The sequence below is a fragment of the Podarcis bocagei genome (genome assembly GCF_964188305.1).
Source record: "Podarcis bocagei genome assembly, chromosome: 7".
Lineage (NCBI taxonomy): Eukaryota > Metazoa > Chordata > Lepidosauria > Squamata > Lacertidae > Podarcis > Podarcis bocagei.
The window spans coordinates 52,831,791-52,858,070 of NC_138132.1; the positions used below are offsets into that span (position 1 = coordinate 52,831,791).

The window sequence follows — 26,280 nt, forward strand, 5'->3', positions numbered from 1 at the left end:
TGTGCTGCACCTGCAGGTGAATTTAAAGATCATAAGGAACTCAGAATTCTCAGTAAGCCCAACATCATTTTCCAGTAGCTTTTAAACTTGTGGTCTGGGAAACCAGGAATGCCATGGAAGCATACCAAGACCTCTTCAACTAAAAGTTCAGACTATGACAGACAAGCTTCTTGAGAGATGGCCTGAAAATTACTATCGATCTTAACCTGTAATCTGCTTGGAAATATAAGGTATGTTCTGGATAATGCATCTAGCTACTGCAAGCTGACAGGACTGACTAGTGCTCAAAGAAACTGAATGTTTGCCCTAAAGCATGCTCCAGAATCCTCTGTATCATACAGAGGTCCATGGCAGATGAGGGGTTCCTCAGTAGACAAGTCAATGTGGAAAGTTTAATACAACACTGGCGTCTCTCCTCTGGCCTTAACTATTTAACCATTAACAAAATAAAGCTTCTTAGCACAAGGACACAACATGCATGTAAAAATACTAAGTCTATGGGGTACTAAAACTTGTATTAAGATGCTGACACAAAGAACTGTTATCAAACAGGGGCTCACATTCCATTCTTGTGCTTCAGAATAAGGATCCCAACTAACCAGACATGCCAAGATGGTTCTGAAAGTTGTTTAAAACAATGTTCAGAGGATGAGGTCAAAGAGCTTAACAGTTCCATATTGACACTGCTGCACAAGCCATACAACTTCTACAACCTGTAGAATGTGTATAACCAACTAATGTAGAACTTTAAAATCAAGGTGTCCTGCTTCAAGCTTTAGAGATACATAATTTTATTTCCATTCTGCCTTTCCACAGCTCAAACCATGCCCAAGGCAGCTTATACAATGAAAACATACATAACTATAACAAAAATAGTCATAAACATTTATAAAAGCATTAAAATATACACAACCAAACTGAACAATTTCTACATAAATCACAACATGGTATAAAATAAAGATACAAAAAAGCAACAGCTACAGCTACAAACCTTCTTCCCAAACAATACCCCAGCCCAAGAGTCTATACAGCAGGCTTTGTAACTGGAGTCAGTCAGGGCCCTGTCCTCCTAGGCCAGGTGAAAAAAAGGCTACAAGACAGGGAGCAGGTCTTCCAAGACTCACAACCAATATGGTCTATAAGCAATGCAGATTTCACAACACACTTCAATTTGTTTTAATCCTTTTTAAAGTGCCTTTCCCTTTTATGCATCAATACTTCCCTTGGAGTTCAAACTACTTTAGTATTATCCTCCGTAAACCTCATGATCTTTCTCACACACACATTTCCAATTTACTTTGTTAAGAACATCTTACTATGGTGTCAAGAATTTTTAAATTGGGCAAAATCTCCAGGGGTGGTTTAGGAATGTTTGTGTGCTTCCCCTAAAACTACATCACAGATGGAATATTTGCTGGTTATTGCTTGGAACCAACCCACTAGCAGAAGAAAACTAAAATAGTGTGCAGTGTAGATCAAATGTATTATAGTCACACGTAAAGCAACTGGCTGTACCTTCAAGAGTCTCAAAAAGATTTGGAGATAATGAATAGGCATTAAAGTATGGAGGCTGATGGTATAGTCAAGCTGCATAGGCAGATGTCAATGACAGCTGGGCAAGTTAAAACAGCTTACATTTCATTATGGAATGGTCTCCTTCACGCCTTTAGTTAAAAGTAACATTACAGCAGCTATACGTGAAGAAAAGTAGGCAGGTAAACAAGGAACTGTGGTAGAATTAAAAAGTTTATAGTTGCTAGTAAATTTTGGTAACGTTTCCCACACCATGCAAGTTTTATGTAAAGCATAATAGAATACTTTTTTACAGCTGTGAGCTTGAAAGGAATGAACATAATTACAATTCTGAGCATGAAATGAACTACCATCATACATGCCTGAACCAAATCTGTTTCACCAGCTGTAGCAAATCAAAGTAGTCAGAATTAAACAAAAAAGCCTAGAAGCAACAGCTCTTGTTGCCTTTAACCTAGTAATTGTGAAGCACCTGGATCCGGAAGGGCTGTAGAGGGTTGTAACAGCTTCAGATGTTCAGTGGATGTGGTCCAGTGACTCTTTGATCTTTGTGGAATGCAGGACCTCAAAACAATGCATCTGTGTACTAGCTATATTACAGATCCGGGTGTGGACCTGAGGGGATTTATAAAAGCTAGCATTACATTGCAGCTGGAAAAGAAAAGGACGGAGCCACAAACTGATCTGAATAAATTTGAGACAAAAAATAAAAGAACACATGGTCTTACCCATTCTTTTTAACTTGTCAAAATGACCAAACCATTCCAAATCACTTAGAATAGGTGAGCTCTATGTAGCTCTAGTGTTTTCAGTTTTTTAAAAAATGGACTTAACATAAAATATGTTGCAAGTCAATACTGAGTGAACTGCAATAAAACGTTTTCTACTACAGATTTTAACCGCTCTCTCTCCAATTTTATTTATTTACATCATTTTACCTTACTCTTCAACTGAAGAGGCTCCCAGAGCAGCTTACAGAAGATAATATAACAACACAGTCTCTAGGCTTAGATCTGAAAGATGCAGCACAAAGTGAAAAAGACGGTGGGAGGGGACTGAGACATCCATTTCTAGGTTGTCATGTGGTTCTTACAGTGAGGAGCTTGGAGGGAAACAGCTGAAAGACAAATGGAGCCTGAAGGAGGTTGTCTCTCAGTATAGCCAATCATGCGGCCCTTCTATTGCTGCATTCTGATGAAATGGCTACAGCTAGATGCTAAGTGAAGCCTGCTGGACCAGGATCTCTCAGCTGATGTAGAGGTCCTGCAGTTTTGAAAAAGATTCCATTCTTATAGTTTCAATAAGGGAACCACATGGCTGGTGGGAAATGTACACCTCCCTTTACTAGTACATGCCCATGTTTTGCCTTCTCACTGAGCTGTCCCAAAAGCAGTGTTTACATTTTTGCTCTTTGGTAAGATTTACTAATGATATCTAGACAATTTTGCATGCAAACAGCTTGTGCTCTGCTTTGTTAACTGCTCTACACTGCTGCATATTCATAGTAAGACATTCTACAGTAGTACACGTCATGGACAGCTTACATACACTCCAGATACATTTCAATGTACATGTGTCATTAGCCTGATATTTTCATTCTGAAGTGCTTGAGCCTTCTATTCTGTTGTCAGAGCCAAGTTGCATCACTCCAAGGCACAAGTAAGCTTCATGACAAAATGACCTGCTTATAGATAAAGAACAAAATTATGAAGCTTAAAGATTTGCATACACAATTAGGACATGTTAGAAATACCAATAAAAACTACCAGCTTATTCATTGCTTCTCAGATTTAGTTTCTTAAAGGTTTTGAATTAGAAAAATTTTCAGATTTCCCCCTATGAATGAGGTTAATTTGGTCAATTTGCATAAGGTAATCAGCATGGGAAAACCTTTAGTTTGTATCATTCAGCATGTTTATTTTACTTGTGTTTAGCATTTTTTGTCCCAATACAAATACTCAAGGGGGAAATTGAAGCATAATTAATGTGTTTTAATTGGGATAGTCATAAAAAGTTAAAGACAATAGCATGTACTTTACTTTAATTGTTTACATTTAAGGGGAGAATGTACTGAAAACTGTTGACAGTAATAAATGTTAACAATGTTAACAATTATGCACGATAAGCTGGCTCACATACTTGCTAGTGATAATCACCTGAAAAACATTAATTACAACTTTGAAACTGCAGGGTTGCTTAATTTTGTATGCAATTGTCATACATTCACTGTTACTAATAAACTTAAGAAAATTTTAGATGGAAAAATAAAGCCCTGGGAAAGTTTTCCATTAAAAAAATTCTACCTGTCCAAGCACTATGCTGGTATAAAGAGACTAGAAATTCTGTGCAAGAAAACTGGAGTCTCAAAAGCAAGACGCTTGGAACAAACAGGCGAAGGTTCCTAGTCTTTTAATCAGACAATTTAAAGGCCAGGTTCTACCAGAGTTGTACAACCCATGAACCTCTTGCTATCTTCTCCCAAGTTTACATCCTCTAACTCAGGTCCTGCACCCCACTGAAGATAACTCACTACTGAATTACTAAGTGAGCTGGAATGCAACACTCTGAGTTTTCCCACGATTCTAAAGCTGATCATTCTGAATATTTATTTAGCCTTGTAACATTTCAGTATTAGATGTAACAGTGTAACAGTGCCCATATATGGTTGAAAGTCAAGGTTCTGCTCCAGTTCAGAGCAGGGGTGAACAACCCAGTGGCTGTACTCAGCCCCATAGCCTCCCCCCTACTATGCTGGTGGCAGCAAAAATTTAAAAAGTTAAAGCAGACACAAACTGTGGTGGACATAGAAGTTTCAACTTTCTGCCCACCCAGCACCTGGTGAAGATGTTAACTGCTCCCTCCATCATCAGACTGATCATGATGAGAAAGGGGACAATGTGTCCACTCATCAGCTAATCTGCACAAATCACCTGAAGGGTGAGTACCTCTGCCCCTGTGTGCATGTGTGCAGGTGTGTAGGGTGACTACAAGCACAGAGCCATCTTTCCTATTGGGCTTACTGGAGCATTGCGCCAGGGTGCTGGCCTCTAAGTGGCGCTCCAGTGAGTTGGGGAGCTGCGCTAGCAGCGGCCTCCCCTTTCCCTGCATGCCCTCCAGCTGTGGCCCATCAACCATATGGCTGACGGGCGTGTAGCTTCCTTCCCAAGCCTCCGCTGGAGGAGAGCGATCCCTGCAGAGGGTTAGGAAAAGGTCAACAACTCTGGGAAAGGGGGGTGTGCCGGAGGAATCTTTGCACCACAGCGCCAGATATGCTTAAGATGGCCCTGTACAAGCACCTGACTCCTAGGCAGAAAAGTTTGCAAACTGTCTTTGTAAAATAACCACTTCAGTTTTACCTTCAATCAAAAGCTAAGTGATCAAGTATTACCAAAAAACCAATATCTTAACTGAAGCCAAACACATTGTGCTTACTAACTCTACTAAGATTCCCTAAAGACCTTTGGGTGTGAATGGAAAATAGTTCCAGTCATATTACATTATTTTACAGCACTCTGTGAACATGTTGCCAGAATTCCAGGTTCTCATTACACTCAACTCGGTGCCCTACTTTTTCCATCAACGCTCTGTTTTTAATCCTGTTGCTTGGCCTCAAACACGCGTAAGAGCATTCTCGGTGTTGTATAGTGTTTTCAGACAAAACATGATGATGTAGTTATTGAAACAGCAACAAAAGGCATAACGTATATAAATCACAGCTTCCCTTACTGCAGTGCAGCTGCATTCCAGTGAGGAAGCCACCAAAGCAGCACAAAGTAATGATGCAGCAAATAAAAATTAAATTTGGAAGCAACTTTTATTTAAAACATTTCTGATTTGGATTTCAATTTGAAAATGACTGAACAAAAAGCAAACATTCCAGATGTTACTTTTTAAAAGTTTACACTAAAATCCTCTACCTAAATATACTAATCCCCTTCCTTCCAAAGCTGCTCCAAGAGTTGTAAAAGCAATCAACATTTTGTTACCACTAATGCAGGGGTCAGCAAACTTTCAGCACTGTCCACTGTCCCTCAGACCTTGATTTCCGTGGATAGATTTATAAATCTATACAACACCACCCACCCACTGGTTTTGTCAGAAGTATATTATTTACCAATAAGCATCTGCTCAAGCACAATCCTCTGCAAACACTCATACAGCTTCATATCACATAAGAAAAATATCAAGCTTTCAGTGTTTATTAAGAAGATATAAATTAGAAAATGGAGCACTGGCCTCAATCTGGTTTGAGTAAGGTGGCAACCCACTAGAATAACCATCACATTACACTAAATTTAAATTGCTGATTTCCAAACTGCATTCAGGGCAGCCCTGGAGTACCTTGAAAACTTATCAGAGACTCTTCATTGAAGAGGCCAGTAATGGCAGCCAAGTTTCCCTGTCACTGCTCATCTTCTCCTGTAATGCATAGTCTTGGCACAGTGCTTTGTGTTCTAAAATGCACTCTCACTTCAAACTGAGCATCAACAAAGTCCAACAAAACCCTTGATCTAATTCAAAGTAACATTCCAAAAAGTAGAGAAAAGTAACATTTTCACTAACTGAAAAATTAGCTTTAGTGCCTGAGCATATTTGCCTTGTGCTACAACAGCAAAACATTAAAACAAGCAGAAGCTATCACAACTCAACTTGCATTAAGGAAAAGTTAAAAGCTTTCCTGTGAAAAACAAATACAGGATATTGGCAAGACTGCAAGAATGAGGTAAAAAAAAAAAAAGACTAAGTACAACAAATGGATTTTATTCTCTTTGTACAACACAAAGAGCAAGTCTACTTCTTGCAAGACTGCAGTAATAAGTTTATCACTGCCAGAGAATAAGCAGAATGGTTAAATAACTTTGAACAATTACCATGTTAACCTAACCACACAAGATTAAGCAAAAGTCAATGGGATCTGAAATGCAGGTGTAGTCATGTTGAGGAGACCTATGCCAACTAAAGTGTCCCAAAACTTCCAAGTCTTTATTTCACAAAAGTTTGTTCTCATCTGTCTCAATAGGGCTCACTGGGGTAAATATCAAAGGATCCCATACTTACTTACACTGGTAGTAACGAAGAATCCACCTGTTAGCTGCAAACAAAACTTAACCTATGTGGGTTAGTGAGTATGCTTACGAACCATGGAGCCATACATTTCCCTTTCCCCCTATAAATGGTTCACGGATGTGCCAGTCACTCGCCTATGCCCTAGGAATATATGGTTGCTTTTGCTTCTTTCCAACCAGGCACTTGTTTGTCTTCTTCTTCTTCTTCTCCTCCTCCTCCTCCTCCTCCTCCTCCTCCTCGGTTTCAGGTTCTAGCTCAGCTGGCCTCTGCATTCTGCCTCCAAGTGTCGCACTACTGGAAGACAGGTCCCTTCCTTTTTCATGCTTGTCATCTCCTACTCCTCTCCCTGATTTCTTTTCTTCCTTTTATCTTTTGGACATAGTGGCCCCTCTCCTATGGCATAGATCATTTGATGTAGCCAAACCTCACCTACCCCCCCCCCCGCAATTCTATGTATTTAGGCAACAATTGGCAATCATGTGAGGTGATCACTGTTGGTGACAAACACCGACTGGCTGAGAATTGGTCTGTTATCTGTCATACATCATACATGTCATTATATGTAGGGTAGGTGAGTGTGGCTTGGCCAAAACAGCCTTGTGGGACAAATGAGAAGTCCTGGAGGGCCAATTAGGCTCATGGACCAAAGATTCCCTATCACTGATCTGAAACTACGAACTACCAATGGATAGGTTGGCTGAGCGTTAAATTTGCAACACAGAGGTACAGTGGTGCCCCGCAAGACGAACGCCTCTCAAGACGAAAGAGTTTTTTCGCAAGACGAATTTCCCTATGGGGAAATTCCCAGGGTGCATTGCTTGAAGAGGTGCAGTTGCGACTAGACTTCGAGGAGCAACACATTGCACACGGTGTGGTGGCCTTTTTGAGCTTTTTAAAGAGTTTGCTGAATTTTTGAAGCTTTTCCAAAACTTCTTTGGCAGCTGTTTGGTAAGTTAAACTTTTAAAACTTTTTTTGGGGGGGTTGGATTTTGGGTTGGGGTGTTTAGAATTCAAGGACTTGGTGTTGGGGAGAGGTTTGCAAGAATCTGGGAGCTTGTGTGGTTTTTTTCTGCATTTTTATGATTTTCTGTGACCATTGGGCCATGTTGTTTTTTTGAAAAAAATTCTGGGTTTGAATTTCTATGTGCTAGGTGGCTGGGGGAACAGCTGAGGAGGGGTTTGCAAGAATCTGGGAGCTTGCGTGGTTTTTTCTGCATTTTTATGGTTTTCTGTGACCATTGGACCATGTTGGGTTTTTTTGAAAAAAAATTCTGGGTTTGAATTTCTGTGTGCTGGGTGGCTGGGGGAACAGTTGGGGAGGGGTTTGCAACAGTTGGGGAGGGGTTTGCAATTTCTGTGTGCTGGGTGGGTGGCTGGGGGAACAGTTGAGGTTTTTGAAGACTTTGGTGATTTTTATAGCTTTTCCAAAACTTCTTTTGCAGCCATTTGAGGATTTTGAAGACTTTGGTGATTTGCAGCCATTTCGTAAGTTAAACTTTTAAAACTTTTTGGGGGGGTTTTGGATTTTGGGTTGGGTGTTTGGAATTCAAGGACTTGGTTCTGGGTTTGAATTGCTGTTTTTTTTTTTTTTCCTTTTTCTGAGTTTACGAAGGTAAGAGCTGTGCTGCCATGGGACCCAAGAAGACTGCTGCTGCTGCTGCAGAGGCCGGCGAGAGGAAGAAGGAGAAGGTGACGCTGGAAATGAAGAAGGAGATCATCTGGAAGCACGACAGTGGAATGCGTGTGACGGACCTCGCCAGGGAGTACGGCAGGAACCCATCGACCATCGGGACCATCCTGAAGATGAGGGAGAAGATCCTTGCGACTGATGCAGCCAAGGGAGTCACCAGGATCGTGAAGAACCGCCCAGCTGTTCTGGAGGAGGTCGAGAAGTTGCTCCTCATCTGGATAGAAGAGAAGCAGCGTGCAGGGGACACAGTGACTGAGGCCGTCATTTGTGAGAAAGCCAAGGCCTTGCACGCAGACCTCATCCGGGAACAGCCAGGAACCTCAGGCGAGCCAGAAGTCTTCAAGGCAAGCAGAGGCTGGTTTGACCAGTTCAAGGCAAGATCTGGAATCCACAGCGTGGTCAGGTATGGAGAGGCTGCCAGTTCTGATGTTCCTGCGGCTGAAGACTTTGCAGCGGAGTTCCTGGAGGTTGTGAAGACGGAGGGCTACGTTCCACAGCAGGTCTTCAACTGCGACGAGACCGGGCTGTTTTGGAAGAGGATGCCCAAAAGGACTTTCATCACACAGGAGGAGGCCAAGTTGCCTGGCGACAAGCCCATGAAGGACCGTCTGACCCTGCTCTTCTGTGCCAACGCAAGCGGCGACCTGAAGATCAAGCCCCTGCTGGTGTACCACTCGGAGAACCCACGGGCCTTCAAGAAACACAAGGTTGACAAGGAGCGGCTGAGTGTCATGTGGCGATCCAACAGCAAGGCTTGGGTCACACGTGTGCTGTTTGTGGACTGGGTCAACCTTGCTTTTGGCCCTGCTGTCAAACAGTACCTGCTGGACAACGACCTGCCGCTGAAGGCTTTGCTTCTGATGGACAATGCTCCTGCTCATCCTAAAGGCCTTGAGGTGGACTTGTTGGAGGAGTTCAGCTTCATCAACATCATGTTCCTGCCGCCTAACACCACGCCACTGCTCCAGCCAATGGATCAGCAGGTCATCGCCAATTTCAAAAAACTCTACACCAAGGAGCTTTTCAGGCGATGCTTTGAGGTGACTGATTGCACCACCATCACCCTGCGGGAATTCTGGAAGGACCACTTCGACATCGTCACCTGCTTGAAGATGATCACCACGGCCTGGAACAGGATCAGCCAGAGAAATTTGAATTGCGCTTGGCGCAGCCTGTGGCCGGACTGTGTGGCACCAAGTGACTCTGATGAACCAGAGTCAACAGTGGTGCAGGACATTGTTGCCTTGGGGAGGACCATGGGCCTGGAGGTCACAGAGGAGGACGTCAGCGAACTGGTGGAGGAGCATGACCATGAACTGACCACCCAGGAGCTGGTTGAACTGCAGGCAGAGGTTGCGCAGGAGCAGGCCTGGCTGGAAGAGGAGGAAGCAACTGAGGAACGGCTGTCCTCCAAAGAACTGAGGGACATTTGCCAGAAGTGGAAGGAGGTGCAGGCTTTTGCAGAGCGGCACCACCCGAACAAGCACGTGGCACATGACCAAGCGAACACTTTTGATACGACGGTCATGTTGCCTCTCAGGGAGCTGCTGAAAAGGCGGGTGAAGCAGCAGGCCATGGACAGGTTCCTGAGCAAGAAGCAAAGAGTGGAAGAGGAACCTTCTTCGAGTGGTCCCCCAGAGTCTTGGAAAATGTATGTACAGTACACTTTGTTGATTTTTTAAAATGTTTTTCTGTCATGTTTAGAAACTTAATTTATTGTTCCTTCAATTTTTGAAATGCTCTTTAAAGTATGTGTGACTTTAAAGAGCAGTTAATAAACTCTTGTTGTACCAAATTTGGCTTTGTTTGGACTTTTTTTGAACATAGGAATGCATTAATTGAATTTCAATGCATTCCTATGGGAAACCGTGCTTCGCAAGACGAAAAATTCGCTAGACGAAAAAACTCGCGGAACGAATTAATTTCGTCTTGCGAGGCACCACTGTAATGGGCAGCTTCCCCTCTAGGCTGAAAACATAACAGTCTCACCCATCATTTTGCTATTTGAAAGAAGGTAGGAAAAGAATGCTGCAGAAAAAGGAAATGCAACTCTGATTGTTCCACCATGCAGGATTGGGAATAGTGGCCCCAAATGACTCTTCCATTTTCTAGCTCTGCCTCTGGAGAGAGAAACTAAAATTAGCTGATCCACTCCCAAGATCCATAGCAGCATTAGTCATTAAAATGTTAACTTGTCACATATGATTTTAATCAAGTCATCCTCTGTGGTGTGCTCAGCTTGGAAAGCACAGTATGCAAGGTTTATGCCTTTTCATCATCATAAAAAGATGAAACGCAAGAAATAAGCCTACAGCAATATGTGAATGGCCATATTTAGAATTATTTTATCCAGTTCTTTTCTAAGTTCACTTCATCCCTAGACATCAGAAATAACATGTCTACCTCTGTTTGTTATAAGCAACACAATTATGGGTGCTGGTGCTGCTCCTAATTCCAGTACTGGAAGTGTTAGATGGGCCCTTTAAAATCAAATTTCAATTCAAAAATTCCTTTATTTACACACACATTGAATGAAGGACTGCATAGTGTTTCTTAATGAACTCAGCAACCTGAATATATTCATGTAATAATGACAGAAATGGCTGTCACTTCATCTGGCATTCAGCAAGCAAAATTTAAGAGCCATTTTCACATAATTTACATTCCAAACTTAGCAACATCTTATTGCATCAAGCATTTGAGGGGTCTATGTAACAGAGAATGACATTTGTGGACCAGAAAACTAAGGCTGCAATGCTAAACACATTTACTGTGGAGTAAACCCTTCTAACTCGGTGGGACTTCGTTCTAAAGAAGAACAGGATTATACCATAGAAGGAATTTCACATCAAAAATAGATCCAATGCAGTAACACTGTAACACCAATGCAGTGACTGTTAATTTAGCGGAAGGAATCAATTTGAGTTCCTCAATATTTCAACCAACCAAAGGCCATTTGGACTTTCCCTTCTCATACCTGTTCATCAGACACATATACCACTCCATATAACTATTTACAGGCTGTCTCCCCCTGACTATATGACTGAACATCTCTTCCAAAAATTGTCATTTGATCTGCCTCTGAGCAATAAAGTGCTCGTGCACCATGTCCACGCTCTCCTCAATAGCTTATGTAATAGTAAAGGACAAGGAGGAAACATGTTTACATCTGGAAACAACAACATCACCAAGGCCTCATGAGCCACTTTTGTGTGTCCATATGTTATGAGAATATATAACAATAAATGTTTTGTGAGAAGCACATTATGGTCCACTCAGTTTTTCTTCCACGAAACTCAGGAGACTGTACATGAGACACCCCCAACAATTTTCCATTCAGACAATGCCTGTTTAGCATTGGCACAGTTGCTGCATTCCATGCCTTCATAGGACATCAGTCTTCCCCCTGAATACAACTGCTATGTCATACCACAGCCACATGCACCATCCTTAGATAAGGATAGTAAATGCATTTATGTTTTTGTTTAGTTTACACACACTCCTCCATATTTATTATTTTTACAGTGACTAGATCCTATGTATAGGATTTTTTAAGCAGTCACTTTTACCTTGGAAAGATGCTCTACCAAGGAAAAGGACTGCAAATACTGTAAAAGGAACTAATGGCTTAAAAGGCAGCAAAAATGAACGAAACCACCACAGAGGCAGAAGGAGCACTGAAGAGAAGAACCAAAGATAAGACTAAACACAGATGGCAAATCAACAGGTGGTAAAAGAAACAAGGAAATGACCAGCCTGAAAGGTGAACAACAGGCGTCAGGAAGAAATGACTGCTTTCTGAGAGGCAAGGGGGGGGAGTGAATAAAGGAGGAGTAAAGTTAAGCTAAGACAAGCAGCTTAAAGCTTACAATGTTGCCTATTGTCCATTGGGGCAGCACCAAATCCCAACCTGGCCACAGCTTCTCTCGGATTTCCAGAATGTTTTATCAGCTACAAATGTTCATCCATGTCTGTAGACATACCTAAAAGCTTCATTTTAAAAATTGCAGAGAATGAAAGTTGGAAGGAATATCAAATGCCATCTACGCCAACTCCTACCAATGCTGAAAATCCACTACTACAACTTCCATGATGGGGAGGCCATCCAGCCTCTGCCTAAAAACCTCTACTGAAGGTAAGTACACCAGCTTCCATGGCAATCTGTTCCATTGCTGATCAGCTTGTACTTCCTAATGTTTAGTTTAAACCCTTTTTCTTCCAATTTGAATCCTATTTGAATTTGAATTTTAGCTCAAGTCCTACCCACTGAAGCAACTTATAGCAAGTTTGCTCCCCAAATTTGAGATAGTTTTTCCAAATATTTTGAGGAGTATATAATACAAGTATTTCCCTTTGGCAAAGATAAGAAGCTATACTACCACAGACTAGAAAAAGAAAGTTTCACATATTCTGGTAACAATATTTAAAGTCAACAGTGAACACAGGATTCTGACCATTGGATAGGCCACTCATATACATTCTCTGGCAGTGTCCCTAACAAATATAGTCGCAAAAAATACAATTACAGAAAAACCTCAAAAATACATAAAATTTAAACAAGTAAATCTCACTAATGCCCAGTGGAAGACAAAGCACAAAGAGTATGAAAGCTACATTCAACTTATTGGCCTCTTCCCATATTATCTGGGGTAGTGCATGCCTGCCAAGTGGGTAGACCGGAGTTACTCCACAGAAGTGAGCTTCCAGGCCCAAGTCTAAATATGAAAGTATTCTAGAGGCAATATATGTACTGCTATCATCTTCCAGAGAATTCATCTCTAGCTCCAACCCTCATCCCTTCACACAAAGTCTTTGAAGGCAAAAGAAAACCCGCTCTTTCCACCCACCCAGGACATACTAACAGAGAGAGAAGCCAATACGAAGAGAGACATTTAAAACCTGCTCCCATGTCTCCTCTTCCTGTTCACAATATCTGCCTACTGCAGTTATCCAATTCTCCAAGGTCACCTTACTTTTGTCTTTTCACATGTTTTCCAAATAGACATTTTGAAGTATTTGGTCTTGAGCAGTGTTCAAAATTAGCCAGGCATCATGCACATTTTACACCTGGCTTTCGTTCACTTGCAACCAAGTGAAGATGCCTGCGCGCCAGGGTGGCGCCTGGCATCTCCACCATTTGGAGCTGCATGCCTGCAGTTGATTGGATCTGGACTGTTTTTCACATGCTAATACCACATCATGTAGAATTAGCTTCACAATCATAATGAATTTCTGGAACCAAAATGCTACTTCTGTGCAGCTTGAGCAGGAGCAGTCACCATTAAGAAAAAGAGGTCGGAATAGGCCAAGATATATGTGGACTGTCCCTGAGACTTTTCAAGTTCTCAAAGCTCTTAACCTAGCTCATGGCTGTCATCTGAACTAGCCAGATGTTTAACTGAGTATCAATCACAGTCTGTCCATCATTTGAAAAATAAGACTTTAGAGCCGTCTTGCCCCAAAATGGCAACTGGACATTCCATTTTGGAGACTGTAACTTTGGTTTAAAGAGCCATTTGATGCCAAGCTTATATGGCTGGATTTCTAACACTGGTTTCAAGGATGTTGAATTTACAGTTAAAAGTGATTAGGTTGCAAAGGTTCACTCGTCATTAAAACTTGCATTAACGAAACATTTTTGTTACCTTATGCTACATCTAAAAATGTATTCAGGAAAGGAGAGTGAAATCTAACTCAAGGTTGTGACAGATCCTGATTTTACAAATCCTTTCCCTATGCAGTCAAGAATCAGTAAATATTTAAAAGTGAATGCATCCAAGCTGAAGTGCCACTAATGGAAAAGACCTGAGTTAAATGAATACCAAGATCTGGCCCCATTTTGTCTAAGCAATTCTATCTTCATTGTAAAATGTGACTTTTCCGAAGACAATTCAATTCTTAAAGCATGTGTTGAAACTGCATTTTTACTATCTAGCTCAGCTTCACAATAGCGTTCTTCTCAGAAGGTCAGAACAAGGCAAGATTCAAGCTTGGAAAAACAATTCTGCTTAGCAGCCCCACCATATTCATCCTTTTAACAAAACAACAACAACAACAACAACAACAACAACAACAACAATTTATTTATGCCCAGCCACTCTGGGCAGATTCCAACAAAAGATTAAAATACAATAGTCCTTCAGATATTAAAAGCTTCCCTAGACACCTACATATTCATTATGAACTCTGTGAAATACTACTTCCAAAACCATCACAATCTCACTTCTGCTCAAAAGTCTTGATCTGTCAATTTCTGTAATGAAAAATGTGAGTATTGAGAGTTTAACCAGCTGCCAGCTTACACTAGAATTCTGTGCTAAAGAAAGGCACCGGATTATCATGCTTCTTCAAGAAACTCAACAGTACATAAACATTGGAAGCCTAAATGCTTTTCAACAAGAAAATAATACATACACAGAGCATATTCATTAGTGTGGTATACGTGTGGTATACAGTGATTTGGCTGCGCTGCATTTTTTTTATTATTCCACTTTCCCTTAATTTACACATGACCCAATTTTTATTACAAGAAAGAATGCTAAGGAGAAGCCTATATACACTTCAGACACTAACATTGCGTGGAAATAACTGCATAGATGTCACCAAAGAACATAAAACTGCCACAACTCCAGCTTCATTAGAACATATTCTTTCACAGAAATCCCAGCACTAACACACAGCCATCATATTGTTGGTCACAGATTCTGCAATAGCTTGGCCATGAAGAATTCTGCAAATCAAGTACCACACATCCAATTCACTGGACAGTCTTGCACTTTGCCCCAACTCAAGAATATGCAAGTACTCAGTAAGCTTTCCAAGAATTTGAAAACATTCTTAATTTCTATATACCAACAAAATCATCACTCTGGGCAAATAAGCCCTTATGATTCATCAGTGGCAGGTGGAAATTAGCACTGTTACTTATTGGGTATTCAATACTGGAAGGGAAGAATGCACACCTAATTTCAACATGACAAATTAAAATTTATGCTCCAATCACCACTTTTAAGACAATCTCATTAAGGCCCCTGCAGTAAGGAAAATTACCTACACGTGCACAGGTATGGTGATGACACAAGTGACAAAATTAATACACCTTTAAGCTCTGCAGCAGCAATATTCTGCTCTCCAGGTCTCTTGTGAGCAGAATGAGCAGAAACCTTTTTGTGTAAAATGTGAGATATTAAATAATTCTATCTAAAGAATTCAGGTTTTAATTACTATTCCAAGTGTGTATGTTAGTTGTTCCACACAAAAACAACATTCTACCAATTTTTCTTCTTTGCTCTCCAGAGGATTAATACTTATAAAATAAACACACAAACATTAAAAACAATAATCTAATGTGAACAAACTGCAAGTCAGCAACAATTAATAACGGAATACCCTAAAAGGGCCCATCTCACCGACTGTCCTAAATGGCAGTGATGGACACTGGTATGCACTACTAGGACACTCAGTTACACCATCTGCCAAGAAGCAGGTTTTACCTCTCTCATTACTCTCGAAGAAGGGACTTCAACAGGAGTCTGCAATCGACCATGGGTGCATTGTATCATACTAATTACAAAATAGGCAAGAAGCTACTGTTGCTGCTACCTCATCAAAGCTAAGGAAACAGCTTTTTATCCCAGTCTTTTCCAATGTTTTGTTAACTGACATGAGACCCACATCAGAAGATGCATCTCAATGTCATTGCTGAGACAGGTGCTCCACTGACAGGCTTCAGAAAGTTGTCAGCAGTGACAAAAACCTGCAGCACATATTTTTAGCACACTCTTATACAGAGTTTGGGTGCATCTGAAGGTGCAGAATTTTTTAAAGCTCAAACCAAGTCCAGACTTGATTTTAATGAATCCTCTTTTAATTAGAAACTTAATCACCAAGTTCAAACATTACTCTTGTTAACTGATTACATTTCACCCTGATAATGTCAAGTTAAATACTAGATCACATTCACTAATTATCTCTTTTTGGTAAAAACTACCCTAGAAAAAGTCCTTAAGAGAGAACATTATTCAGTATGAATCTTCTCACCTACAATAAGGAAACAATCCCCAAATATCTGACATTTCTCTCCATCCTCCAGAAGTAGGGAAAGACCTTTTCCTTTCAGGAACAAAAAACTAAGTTTGCCTCTCACCGCTGGGTCTCTGTTAGCACCATGGGGTGTGTGGTATGTATAAGCTTTGACAGATTCAATCTGGATGAGAGGGAGAGCTGTATGAGTGGACACAGGAGGCAGGTCTTGTAGAATGGCCCACAACTAGACTACTCTTTTTGCTTGGTCACCGCTGTTATATAAACCTTGTTTAATCACACTGAAAATGCTCTACAAATTTTACTTCTAAGAATAGTGACTCCAATCATTTCCCCTTCTTCCCTTGTGTTGCATGCAAGTGAATTTGTAGAGAACTTGCATGTACTGTAATAGGATTGTCAGCTTATAGTTGTTGCTTGCCACAGGTAACCAGCCAAGTGCCTAATTGCAAGGCAGGTTTTATGGTAGTTTATAAGTCCTTGGCTGCTGATTCAACAGTGTCTTTGCAGAGAAAAAATGCCACAGTGCTGCTTTATCCAAGCATCTAAATCAGAAAGTTTCCCTGAGATGATAACTTACCCAATATATGTCTTGGTGATGATAAAATGAAAGCCATAGCCTGTATTTGTAATTTCCCTACAAAACCTTTGTCAGGTACTGCAGGGAAGTTCACCCTCAGGCCTTATTTGTGATGCTGCTATACATTGCACTACAACTAAAACTAGTTTCTTAATAAGCTGAAGACATTTTATCTGCACTACAAAACCAATTCTAACACTACTCTTATCAAAACCTATTAAATATTTACATTTTAAGAATAATAAATGAAAAATCACTATCACGATTCATAGTCATATTTTGTTTTTGTATTCACTATTACAAAAGCTATTCCACTGAAGGGGGGGTGCTGGGGGGGTAAAGCAATAAAATAGTTACCGATTCCATAGCTGAAAGTAGTGGTTAGCAGGACATGGATAAAATCCAACAAAGAGATGTCTCCAAAGAAGCTCTGTATTCTGAAAGACAAACAAAAAATATCTTACATAAATATAAAGACTCACAATGCAAGCTTCGGGGGGGGGGGGAAGCATGCTAAAATTATTACACCTCATAAAAATATCTTGTTGAATTCTATTCCCAATGTGCTTTGCTACTTCAACAGTCCACTGGGTGATAGTACTGTGATGTTCTACTTGTGCAACTGGGATTTTCCTTTCAGCCCTCTTAAAAAATAATCTATTTTCAGAGTCACATACATAGAAAATATTGAAATAAATTTTGACAAAATCTTTTCAGAAAGCCAGAATAAAATGAGAAGAAAAGATATCTGGTCTTTGGTAGGTTTCAGGGAGGGGTGGAATCTTAGCCACTGAATTTGCACTTACACTTATAGAGACCTACTTGATCAAGATAACCTGGGATTCACATAACTACATAACTTATTTACTAATCATTCTGGTTACTCTTAGAAACTGAATTTTTTTCAAGACAAGAGAATAGAAAGAATACATTCACAAAGAAAGAGAGTAGCACAGGTTTGCTCCCTCAGAAAAAAAATACTACTTTAAAATCAAACTATTTACTTCTTGTCCTGGTTTAAATACAAAAGTAATAACAATATGCTGTAAGTACCGTACAGGTAAGAGCTCGTGAAATTTACTGGCAATTGTATCATATAACTATCCCATGCTAGCATTTACATAAACATTAGCAAAGCTAATATTCACCAATAAAATATATCCTTCCTTTTTAAGTATCACCTTCATATTTTTTTATAGCTAACACTACCATAAGAATAAGATATCTGGTGCTTGCTATTATAATTCCAGAACAAGCAAACTGTGACTCATAATTGCAGTGAAGCCAGCTGTTCTTAAGTAAAAGAAGTCAAGGCTAACCTATAAAAGACAGCACTAGGCAACTACAATAAAAATCACCAATCTCTAGTAGAAAAACAAAAGGTGGCAAGGCTATTTAAATTTGAGCAAAGTAATGCAACAATCGTCATCAAACTGTAACCAGATGCATGATGCAGTTCTACAGCTGAAGCTTAGCACGCCTGGCCCTATAAATACCTGGGTCCCATGCATAAACCTCTTTTGGAAGTTGTGGGGTACTGAGTAATAGGAGTGTTAGGCTAGGGCTTCAGAGACCTATATCTGAGTGGTCATTGAACATTGGCCTTTAAAAAATTAGCCTCAATTACAAACTAGCATTACTGCGTCATTGTGAAAATATAAGTTGTAGAGAGCACTTTGAAGAGTACTAACTCATTCAAAAGGAGAGGATTATACTGTCTCCATACCAGGCCGGCCAAAAACGCTCTTTGGTCTTGTAAAGGATGAGCTGTCTTTTAATTGTGGATTTAAAAAACTGTGCTACAATACCTGAATATATAGCAATATTTTATAGCAGGGGTGTCCACCTTCCAAGAGACTGTGATCTACTCCCACTATAAATAAACTGGCAGTGATCTTCCCATTGGATTGACCAGAGTTGTTGAGCTTTTTTGAGGGAGGCTTCACCAAAGTTGTTGAGCGTTTTTTTTTTAGGGGGAGAGACCACAGTTGTTGAGGGGTTTTTTTTAGGATCGACCAGGGAAAGCCCGTGATCGACCAGTAGATTGCGATCAACCAGTTGGACAGGCCTGCTTTATAGCGATACCTCTATATAGACATATAAAAATGACTTCAAATATAATAAAAGCCAGAACTGAACTAGGAAAATGAACCAGTGTGCTACAATGCATGACAAACCAATCCAGACAGCAGGAGGCCTAGCCAAGTACAGAACATTCCATTTGGAGAGAACCTCTGACATGTTCAAAAATGCTGAAGCAGATGGTGAGCAGTCTTTAATACTAGTATCCCAGCTTAGTCAACCACCAATGTTTGCTAAAATTAAGTCATATAAGAACTCCAGGGGCTGAACTAAAAAATGAAATGTATGCATTGCTACTTAAGATTTCATGTACATAAATATGAGCTACTTATTTAATCATGAAGGCAAGGCTGACTATTCTTTCTTTGGAAAGGAACCTTCATATACCAAAAAACAAAACAAACAACCCCTCCTTTTATGGCAGTACCAAGCCTTCTCTACTGAGAAAAACCCAAAGGATTTCCTGCTCTGTTAACATAATGCTCCTAAGCAATGGAGTTAACCACACATCCGAGCCAGAACTGGTTTTAGTTTAATACAATGACCTGAAAACACATTTTAATATTTATGTGCATAGCACCTATGTCAGCTAGAAGAGTGAAGCCAGACTAGCAATCTTAAACACATAACCATGAACATCAAAAAGGAGGAACAACATGAAAAAGAAGCATATAGTCTGGAGACAAGTAACTGGAAAAGAAGGGCAAATTTAGGAGGCAGGTGGTACATGAACTTCCAGGGAACTAGGTAAAAGTAAAGAACAGATGGGGAGGGAGTGTTGAAATGAAAAGCAAAGGAGGACTGATTAGTTTTCAAGAGAGCACTTAAAAAAAAAAGACAAAGCACAATGCCTCTCTCATGTTACACTTCTATTTCTGCCATAGGGATCTTTTGCAATGCTAAACAGAATGGAAGCTGCATGTAATACAAAGAAGAAACAAAGCAAGTAAAGTGATACATTTTATTGGGCCTATTTTTATGGGAAAGACTGTAGAAGCTTGCAAACTTTATATGCTGTAAGCTGCCCAGAGTGGCTGGGGAAACCCAGACGGGTGGGTGGGGTGGTAATAATAATAATAATAATAATAATAATAATAATAATAATGATGATGATGATGATGATGATGATTATGTAGAAAATATTAGTATCCTGCATCCTTGATTATCGTATTTGTATCTTGCCATGCCTCCAAGAAGTTCAAAAGGCTATCCCATTTTATCCTCACAATCCTGCTAAGCAATTTAGACAGAAATATGGCCTGAAGCAATCTACAGTGCTTCATCATTGAAGAATTTTAATCCTCATTTCCCAATTCAGGTTCAACACTCCAGTCACTATACTACAGTAGTTAGAGGATTGGATTGGGACCTGAGAGACCAGGGTTTAAATTCCCATTCAGCCATGAAGCTTACTGCGTGACCTTGGCCCAGTCACTACTTCTCAGCCTAGCATACCTCACAGGATTGTTGTGGTAAAATGGGAAGATGGAGAACTACGTATGACCCTCTTGAAGGAAAGGCGGGATAGCAGTGTAATAAATAAATATTTTAGTTGGGTACTTAAGTGTCTAAAAAGCTAATTCCGATGTCTATTCCAGAAGTTAGGAAAGAGAAAGGAAACAATATGCATTTTATGTTGAACAGAAGTATAATCTTAGAATGTGTCAAAAAATGGGGGGGGGGAATCTAACACTTCTGAAAATTATCTTTATAACAACTGATACTCTTATAATCTTTCAGTGAAATGTACATGGAAGCCTTCATAGAGGTTCTATTTGGCAAAAACACTGGGCCATCTGAAAATTCTACCTTATTCCTTTTAAAGAACAAATTGTTGCAGAACAATGTTGATCTTTTTAAAAAAATGCCACAACTCAAGAAGTTTATTTTCATTTACGTTAGTGCAGGCTTCCTCAACCTCGGCCCTCCAGATGTTTTGAGACCACAATTCCCACCATCTCAGACCAATGGTCCTGCTACCTAGGGATCATGGGAGTTGTAGGCCAAAAACATCTGGAGGGGCGAGGTTAAGGAAGCCTGCTTTAGTGTGTGCACCCAACAATCACAGTGTATTTCATCCACTGATTAGTACCAAGCACTTATGTGTATTCATTATTTTCCACCCTGGTCTGCTCACACTGATATATTTCTGGTGTTGTTCCTCCAATTCTTAATTCTGAGATTTTGCATTGCTGACATCCAAGCAGCACCCTGAAAAATACTGAACTTCAAATGAAAAGGAAAACTGCAGCTATAGCACAGAATATCTTAGAGGCTAGGTTTTGGTTTCAAACAGACTGACAGCTTTTCTTGCACAGGCACAGTCCTTTATATACTATTAGCAATAAATGATTAGGGAATCCTAAGTAAATAGGCTCATGCTACTGAAAAATTAATGCCCCAGCCATCTGAAACCCTTGTGCCAATCCCTACTTCTAGTATAACAGAAGCTAACAGAAAGCGAGATGTCACCAACACCACAGTTGATGGGATATTGGACTATTCCAGCCACATTTGCAGCACATAAATGTGCTGGATTTATAGTACACTGTAAATAGGGCTTTACCTCCCTTTTTGTCTGGAAACCGAAAACAAACCTATATTGTATATGAAATTGTGTGTAATTTCCTTTTATTAGAAACAAGTTCTTGTCAGATGTAAACAGTGTTTTGTGGTTGTTTTAGCAAAATTCTAGCCAAAACCAGATCCCTCAAGATGACTCATTTCAGCCTGCTGACCAACTGAATAGTCAGTTACTCTAATACAGGAGTTGTATTCAGCTAAAAAGAACTACTGGCAGCTTAAAAAAAAATAATCCTGAGTGGGGTACCCTGGATAAGAGGGAGAGTTTACAGAACATGCAACTTTTACTGAGAAGCATGCCATTAAATGCAGGGGTGGCAAACCTGGTTCCCTCTAGACATTGTTGCACTATAACTCCTACAATTCTAAAAAAGGTTGTCTGCTAATATAAGAAAAATAATAATAGTAATCTTTTAAAAATCAAAACAAACAAAAAATCACCAGCTGACATCAAGGATAAGATTATTTGATTAATCTCAATATAAACAAATAAATATAAGCAGTCCAAACAAGTATCTTAAATAAACAAAACATGTAGAAAGGGCAACAAGATCTTTTAAAAAAAAACAACCCTAGGTGATAAAGGTAAAGGTATCCCTGACCATTAGGTTCAGTCGCGAATGACTCTGGGGTTGCACACTATAGGTGAGGCGTTTGTCCACAGACAGCTTCCGGGTCATGTGGCCAGCATGACTAAGCCGCTTCTGGCGAACCAGAGCAGCGCAAGGAAACACCTAGGTGTTTACTTTACTTTGCAGAGTAAATATCTTACAGAGCCCACCTTTGTTGTTAATTTTTAGTCTCCCTTCCACAGGAATATAATCCTATCATCCCTGACAATTAACCACAGATTCTGGGGGTGATCAGAATTGTAGTTCATAAACATCTGCCAGTTAGCCACCCCCAATTTAAACTAAAATTATTCAATTATTAGATTTGCCTAAGATACTGCAGGTAACTTCTCTATCTGATAATTATGACATTTTTCATTAAATTACTAGAAGGTAGGCTGGACCACAATGTGTCAATCCCTAAAAGAAGACTGAAAACATGTACGGAAAGTAATATTTGTTTAATACAACTCTAGCTTTCTAAAAAAAAAAATATCATGAAAACTGGAACTTACTTCCCCCACTCTCCATCCAGCTTCTGCACACTGGATTATCTTTAAGGTAAAGGTAAAGGTACCCCTGCCCGTACGGGCCAGTCTTGACAGACTCTAGGGTTGTGCGCTCATCTCACTCTAGAGGCCGGGAGCCAGCGCTGTCCGCAGACAATTCCGGGTCATGTGGCCAGCGTGACAAAGCTGCTCTGGCGAACCGGCACCAGAGCAGCACACGGAAACGCCGTTTACCTTCCCGCTATAAAGCGGTACCTATTTATCTACTTGCACTTAAGGGTGCTTTCGAACTGCTAGGTGGGCAGGAGCTGGGACCGAATGACGGGAGCTCACCCCGCCGCGAGGATTCAAACTGCCAACCATGCGATCGGCAAGTCCTAGGCGCTGAGGTTTTACCCACAGCGCCACCCACGGATTATCTTTGGTCAAGCTCAAAAGGCTGCCTCTGAACTTTATGGGTAAGCATACCTACATTTATTCATGTTGATATATGCATGTAAAGAGAAAACTGAAAGAAGCTAAGTACCTAAAGAGTATGAATCCTGATTTAAGGAGCTCAGAGAATGTTTTTGACAATATATGTATTGTCTACCCCTTTCAGTTCTTCACATCCCTACAAGCCTATACGTCAAATACTTAGAAGCTAGCAGTTATTCGTCTAAAGCCAGCTAGTAAAAATTAACATTTGCTTGGTGTATCTCTGCTGAGCTGACCCTGACAATGCAATACAAATTAAGATAGCATCTAATCTACCTCAGTGGTACATAAGGTATCACTTTAGCAAATGACATATTTAGACCAATAAGACATATATCACTTTACAATAGCCATTTGTTTTGGTTTTACATGGGTATCCTTGGCTCACAATACTGGACACCAATGCATTAATGCCCCCCCAAATGTGGTGGGGTTAACAATTGCTTTGGGTAAAGCATTGTCAGTGGAGGTGTCCTGGTTGTGGAATGCCCTCAACTGGTGTCTGTGTTGAGTGTTTTTAAGCACCAGGTAAATACCCTTTTTATTTTGTGAGGCTTTTATTTTCTAAAGCTTTTCAGCAGTGCCCAAGGTCTAAAAGGGAATCAGAAAAGCAAACATGTCAAAGCCCTTTTTAAACCTTGGCACTACTGTTGTTTTACATTATCTTTGATTCTATGTTTATGCAGTATTTGTGTATTTTATGGTTTAAAAACTGTACATTGACCTAAAATCCTATTGCTAATGAGAAGTATAAAATGCTATAAATAAATAATAATCTTATTTCTTTACACACAAAAAAGCTGCAAAAACCCATTTATATCTGGCTTGTTTTAACCATTAGTTAAAGTGGAGGTGGGGAACCTGTGGCCCTCCAGATGTTGTCAGACTCCTATCTCCATCAGCCCCAACTAGGATGGTCAAGTCAGTGATGATGGTTTTTTTTTCCTCCCAGCAACATCTAGAAGGTCACATTTCGCCAACCCAGTGTTAAAGGCTCTGCCTTCAAAAATGCAGATAATAATACTTACTTCCCCAGATCCTACAGTAGTTGGTATCAGCCACTCATATATTTCATGTTCAGCTCCACACATGAACAGGCTTCTTCATGAACACAGTCCCTTCAGAATGAAACTCAGACTTCTGACTTTCTTGTCGTCGTCCCCCCACCATTTCCACAATTGAGGCTTACTGCTAATGTGCAGGATGCAAAGAGGTGTGAAAATATTGCTCTATGCTTCTACCCATTTTTGCACTACAGAGGCCTCCCCTTTTTCACTGCAGCCTGTAGTCAATCAAATAAGCACACCAGAAATTTTAGGGAAATGCTTTGTAATAGCTTCCAGCACAATGAATCAGCCATATTCAAATGGGGGGATCCAGAGTATTCATTCCCAATGAATGCATGTGGAAATACTTGGATACACAGAAGATACATGCTGGATCCTACTTTTATCTGTTCAGACTATTTTTCAGCAAGAAAAATAACATGATTTTGGAAGTCTACACAATAACATGAAGCACATGACATTCAAGAAAGCTATTCATGCAATGTTTTTTTTTAATTTCTACTATCCCAATCCTAAATATCATCCTCTTTCCTTTTAATATAAAAAACTGAAACAAAACAGATGCTCGAAATTAAAGACAAACACAACTTGTTTTAGTTTGTTATAACCACACACACCTAAGGTACATAATATATTTGTTCTTTCCTAAAAACTATGCAATGCACTTTGAAAAATTCCTTAACAATTAGCTGAGGTGGAACTTGCAAAGAGCAAATCTTAGCACTGAGAATAACCTGAAAGGAGATTTTAGAGTCTATGTTCACATGATTTAGGCAGGATTGAACTGCTTTTTTCTATACATAGCTTTCTTGTATTGTGTACATTTACAGTTCTGGAGAATTACACAAGCTGTCCTTTGCTCATCTTAGATCATGTCTAAGGCTAAAAGAAAATGTTGAATTAGAACAGACTGTGCTCCATCAGCAAGCAATGTAAGGCCCACAAACCACATGCTGAGATATTTGTGCAGCCCACAGCTTCATGAAAAATCCTTGAAATCTTTGTTTTTTTTAAAAAAAAGTTTCCAGCTCACATGACTAAGCAGACAAACTTGAATACATGAAGACAGTTTTTATTAACAGATTTGTGCAATATTTGTGTTATTTTTCAATATCTTATTCTCTGAGTCTATAAAATATCCTCAAGAACTAAATCAATTTTGAGTACCAAAGGTATTACCGTATTTTTCGTCCTATAAGACGCACCAGACCATAAGACGCACCTAGCTTTTGGAGGAGGAAAACAAGAAAAAAATATTCTGAATCTCAGAAGCCAGAACAGCAAGGGGGATTGCTGCGCAGCGAAAGCAGCAATCCCTCTTGCTGTTCTGGCTTCTGTGATAGCTGCGCAGCCGGCATTCGCTCCATAAGACGCACACACATTTCCCCTTACTTTTTAGGAGGGAAAAAGTGAGTCTTATAGAGCAAAAAATACGGTAAGTTACCAGGACTCTTGGTCTTTCATAGGCTAGCTGAAAGGCTGAAAACTATCTACAGCAGGGGTCAGCAAACCTTTTCAGCAGGGGGCCGGTCCACTGTCCCTCAGACCTTGGGGGGGCGGACTATATTTTTGGGAGGGAAATGAATGAATTCCTATGCCCCACAAAGAACCCACAGATGCATTTTAAATATAAGGACACATTCTACTCATGTAAAAACACACTGATTCCCAGACTGTCCGCGAGCCAGATTTAGAAGGTGATTGGGCTGAATCCAGCCCCCGGGCCTTAGTTTGCCTACCCATGATCTACAGGCCTCATCCATTACTAATGGTCTCGCATCACAACAACAGCATATGCAGATTCACAATATGAAGCAACCCACATTCTGCAAAGTGGCCCATCACGCAGAACAATTTGCCTGCCTGTATTTTGTGCTTTGATTTAGTACTGTGGGCCATGATTTGCCCTTCTGTACTAGCAAGCGAAGACAAGATCTGTTCTGTCACTCTAAAAGAACATGCAGTTTTCAGTTTGATTTATTTTGCATAAGAACTCCATTGCTAAAAAAAACAAAAACAAAAAACACCTCAATGGCCC

At 40.1% G+C, this 26,280-nt stretch overlaps 2 protein-coding genes across 4 annotated transcripts in view; one reads left to right on the forward strand and one right to left on the reverse strand.

The window, feature by feature from the left end:
• The window catches only part of LOC308590873 (tigger transposable element-derived protein 1-like), a 56,474-nt gene extending 48,359 nt beyond the window's left edge, over positions 1 to 8,115 (forward strand). The window contains exon 2 of the mRNA XM_081201207.1: positions 8,043 to 8,115. The gene's annotated coding sequence lies outside the window, so the exon portion shown is untranslated. The remainder of the gene's footprint in view (positions 1 to 8,042) is intronic.
• The window catches only part of ANKRD11 (ankyrin repeat domain containing 11), a 203,999-nt gene that overhangs the window by 162,618 nt on the left and 15,101 nt on the right, over positions 1 to 26,280 (reverse strand). For all 3 annotated transcript variants that reach the window (XM_081201094.1, XM_081201092.1, XM_081201093.1), the window contains exon 2: positions 17,271 to 17,350. The gene's annotated coding sequence lies outside the window, so the exon portion shown is untranslated. The remainder of the gene's footprint in view (positions 1 to 17,270; positions 17,351 to 26,280) is intronic.